This window comes from Camellia sinensis, chromosome 15, assembly GCF_055761805.1.
Source record: "Camellia sinensis isolate YWXY chromosome 15, ASM5576180v1, whole genome shotgun sequence".
Lineage (NCBI taxonomy): Eukaryota > Viridiplantae > Streptophyta > Magnoliopsida > Ericales > Theaceae > Camellia > Camellia sinensis.
This window is the reverse complement of record NC_138975.1, coordinates 7,520,967-7,525,725: the sequence shown is the minus strand read 5'-3', so window position 1 is coordinate 7,525,725 and position 4,759 is coordinate 7,520,967. Positions and strand designations below refer to the sequence as shown.

General features: G+C 41.2%; 1 pseudogene across 1 annotated transcript; it reads left to right on the top strand.

The window, feature by feature from the left end:
* The first annotated feature begins 1,119 nt into the window (after positions 1–1,119).
* On the top strand, positions 1,120–1,803 carry LOC145813918 (vesicle-associated membrane protein 721 pseudogene; annotated as a pseudogene). Its single transcript, XR_014357345.1, has one exon. The product of XR_014357345.1 is annotated as a vesicle-associated membrane protein 721 pseudogene (transcript).
* Positions 1,804–4,759: the final 2,956 nt, after the last annotated feature.

The following is a 4,759-nucleotide window of genomic DNA, read 5'->3' as shown; positions in this document are numbered from 1 at the left end:
AGGTTTCTCTAGGAGTATGATATTGATTATGAGGAAACCTTTGTCCCTATTGCCAAGATGACTATTGTTTATATTTTAATTTATGTTGCTACTGTTCATCATTGGCCTATTTATCAGATGGATGTTAAAAATACTTTTTTTAATGCCATCTCACTAAGGAGGTTTACATATGTCATCCCCTCGGCTCTCTTCATTCCTCTAGACAGGTTTGTCATCTTCGGCGTGCTCTGTATGGTTTGAAGCAATCCTCTTGTGCTTGGTATGATCGCCTTTAGGCCGCCGTCACTCAGCTTGGATTTCATCCTTGTACTTAGGATTCTGTTGTATCTCTTCTTCACACATCTGCTGGTTTTGTTGCCCTATTCCTATATATGGATAATATGATCATCACTAGCTCTGATTCTTCTGTTATCTCTGAGGTCAAGCAGCATCTTTTTTGCACATTCGAAATAAAGGATCTGGGCTCCTTGCAGTGTTTTCTTGGTATTAAGATAACTTCTTCTCCTAAAAGCTACTTTCTGTTTCAGGCTAGGTATACAAATGAGGTTATTAACCATGCTGATCTTACTGACACTAAGATTTCTGATACCCCCATTATGCTTAATGTGAAACTTAACACTACTGATGGTATTCCTCTGGATGATCCTACATTATATCTTTAAAATCCACCTACTCTTCACCTACTTCACCCACTTAAACCTACTCCACTAAACCTAACCCACTACACCACTACCACCTCACCTACTCCACTAAACCTAACCCACTACACCACTACCACCTCCACTTCACCTACTCCTTACCTACTACACACTCACCCTCTTCTATATATAGGAATCATGAATCATTGTAATATACAACATTAATCAATCAATAATACAATCAATTTATTCTCTCTCTCTTTTCCTATACATTAATTCTAATATTTGTTTCTCTCTCTTTTTTCCTATACATTAATTTTAACATGGTATCAGAGCAAGGTTAAAGATCTTGGTGTTCTTCGCCTTCCGGCGGGCGGCAACCTTGCCTTGACTGCCCGCCGGAGCTCAACCAATTCAAACCTCCCTCTCCCTCACGGCACATCACTTTCTCTCTCTACAAATTTCCCCGTCCGTTTATCTCTCTACCCCTTTGTCTCTCTAAGTTTTAGGGTTTTGAGTGTGAGAGAGATGGGGCAACAGTCTTTGATCTACAGCTTCGTGGCTAGAGGAACAGTGGTTCTCGCCGAATTCACCGAATTCACTGGAAATTTCACGAGCATCGCTTCTCAGTGCCTCCAGAAACTCCCTTCCTGCAACAACAAGTTCACCTACAACTGCGATGGCCACACCTTCAACTATCTCGTCGAAGACGGCTTCACTTATTGTGTCGTCGCTGTGGAATCTGCTGGCAGACAGATTCCAATGGCATTTCTTGAACGAGTTAAGGAGGATTTCACCAAGAGATATGGTGGTGGAAAAGCTGCAACTGCTGCTGCTAATAGCCTGAATAGGGAGTTTGGACCCAAACTTAAGGAGCAGATGCAGTACTGTGTGGATCATCCAGAGGAGATCAGCAAGCTTTCCAAAGTAAAGGCTCAGGTTTCAGAAGTCAAAGGAGTGATGATGGAAAATATTGAGAAGGTTTTGGATCGTGGAGAGAAGATTGAGCTTCTAGTGGATAAAACAGAGAACCTTCGCTCTCAGGCACAAGACTTCAGGACCCAGGGTACCCAAATGAGGAGGAAAATGTGGTTACAGAATATGAAGATAAAGCTTATAGTTCTTGGTATCCTCATTGCCTTAATTTTGATCATAGTTTAATTGTGCATGGGCCAACCTTCTCCACTCATTTATTTTATTATTATTTTTTACAAATCCATACCCACTCTAATTCATGCCTCCTCACTTTTTAAAACGCATGCTGATTCACGCTACCCCTACTTTACCCCACTTTACCTTTATTTATTTTATTCTCAAAAAAAAAAAAAAAAATTAAAATAAAAATACCAAACCCATTGCAGGTTTTCACCAAAACCGTGGGCCAAGAAACTCACGTGAACCTTTTTTCCTCACTCTCTTGTTTTGATTTCACATATCTTCTTATTATTTCTTTTTTTTTTTCTTTTTCTTTCACTTTATTTTTTCATCTTTTTTTCCCTTATTATTTTTTTTGCACCAAAAAAAAAAAAAAAAAAAAGGGAAGAAGACGAACTGCACACCAAACTCATTTTATTCATGTCGGGGCTCACCCCGATCACCATTTTACACCCAAAAAAAAAAAAACACAAAACACAAAACACAAAACAAAACAAAACCAACACAAATCGGAACAGTGGCATTTTTCTTCTCTACTCTGCCGCTGGTCTCTTCTTCTTGCCTCCGTCCTGGGCGGCCCTTGACGGTGTTGCCTCCGTGTTTCCCACTCCACTGGGCACGATCACTACTCCCTGCTCCTCCACTGCAGCATATGGCGGCCCTCCAAATCGGAACATAACGGTGGCCTTCCGCTTCAGCTCCTTGTTTTCTGCTTTTAGCACACTTATCTCTGCTCGCGCATCCTTATACATGCGTTGGAGCAGAGCCAGCTGGGAGTTTAACTGTTGCACCTCATTTGTCCTGCTCTGCAGCCGGTGCGACAAGTTTGTGACCGCAGTCATGGTTTCTACACATGACTTCAGAGTATACTGATTGGCCTCAATATCAGTTTGCACCGCCATTTTTTGCTCCACCGACCGCATAGGAAAGTTCAACGGAGCAAACCCTGGGGCGCTTGGTTGAGGTTCACTGGCCCCCGCACCCGTTATCTCTCTTGTTGACTCGTTAAGGTCTGGAAAGAGAGTGAGCAGACCACGGGAAGACGAAGCCATTTTCTGGACAACAGAGTGTTACAGAGTGTCTCTCTCAGGAATCTCTCTCAGAAAACAGAGTGTTACAGAGTATCTCTCTCAGAAATCTCTCTCAGAAAACGAAGAGTTTTTCAGAGTTTTTCTAGCAGGTTTTTTGTCTCTGCTTCAAAGCCTCAGCCTCCGCTTCAGTTTATAAAGACCCTGACGAAGAGGCAGACACGCGCATCATGCGCCGCTCGGCGCTCGCCGACAACTTGGGCGCGCCTTTTGATGGCACGTCTTTTGATGGCACGCCTTTTTATTGATTGGGCACGCCTTTTGATGGCACGCCTTTTGAAAGATTGGGCACACCTTTTGAGGGTGCGACTTTTTAGGGGTCCGACAAGACTCTGTAAACTGTCCCGACATTGATTCCGGTTAGCTCCTTCAAGGGTCCGACAAGACTCAGTAAACTGTCCCGACATTGATTCCGGTTCGCTCCTTCAAAGGGTCCGACAAGACTCTGTAAACTGTCCCGACATTGATTCCGGTTAGTTTCTACAAGGGTCCAGCAAGACTCCGTAAACTGTCACAACAACTGTCACAACAGTGTCTGTTACAATGGTCCGACATGACCCCGTAAACTGTCTTCTACATCGGTCCGACATGACCCCATAAACTGTCTTCTACATCGGTCTGACACCGCCATACAGTGTCCTCTACATGGTTATGACACCCCCATACAGTGTCTCTTATCCTCTTTTATTTTTATGTATTTTCTTGTTTTGTTACTCTCTCCAAACTCAAGTTAGTTAGTTCCTATCCCCCTTGAGTTTGCGGGGGCTGTTAAAATCCACCTACTCTCCACCTACTTCACCCACTTAAACCTACTCCACTAAACCTAACCCACTACACCACTACCACCTCACCTACTCCACTAAACCTAACCCACTACACCACTACCACCTCCACTTCACCTACTCCTTACCTACTACACACTCACCCTCTTCTATATATAGGAATCATGAATCATTGTAATATACAACATTAATCAATCAATAATACAATCAATTTATTCTCTCTCTCTTTTCCTATACATTAATTCTAATATTTGTTTCTCTCTCTCTTTTCCTATACATTAATTCTAACAGAGAGTTTATGGGTTACTTAGTCTATTTAACTGTCACTCGCTTTGATCTTGCCTATTTAACTGTCACTCGCTTTGATCTTGCCTATGCTGTTCATGTGGCTAGCTAGTTCGTTTTTGTTCCTCATTTTACACATTGGGCTACTTTGGTTTGGATTCTTCGCTATCTTCGGAATACTATATTTCAAGGCTTACTATTGTCTTCTACTTTCTCTTTTGACTTAGTAGCTTATGCTGATTCTGATTGGCCTAGTGATATCACTGACCACAAATCCACGTCTAATATCTATATGTTTCTTGACAATTCATTAATCCCTTGAAAAAACAAGAAACAAACTGTTATTGTTCGCTCTACTGCTGAAACTGAATACTGTGCTATGACACATGCTACTACTGAGATTGTTTAACTAAATCTAATTTGCATGTACCTTAGTCTTCTCCGACCTCACTCTATTGCGACAACTGCAATGTTATTCAAATTACCCATAACACTGTCTTCCATGAGTAAACGAAACATATTGAGATTGATTGTCACTTTGTCCATCAGCATCTGCAATCTAGCTCTATTTCACTTTCTTTCGTCTTTTTGGCTCTACAACTTGCTAACTTCTTCACCAAGACTCACACCACTGCTCGATTTCAATTTTTTCTTAACAAACTCTTAGTATTTTCTGCTAAAATACCTTAAATTTGAGCAGGAATGTGAGAATGTTAGATTATATATATATATAATATATATATTTTGAATATATTAAGGATTGAGTAAATAATTCGTATTTCCTTTTTCGTCCTAGGATTAGATTGTTATA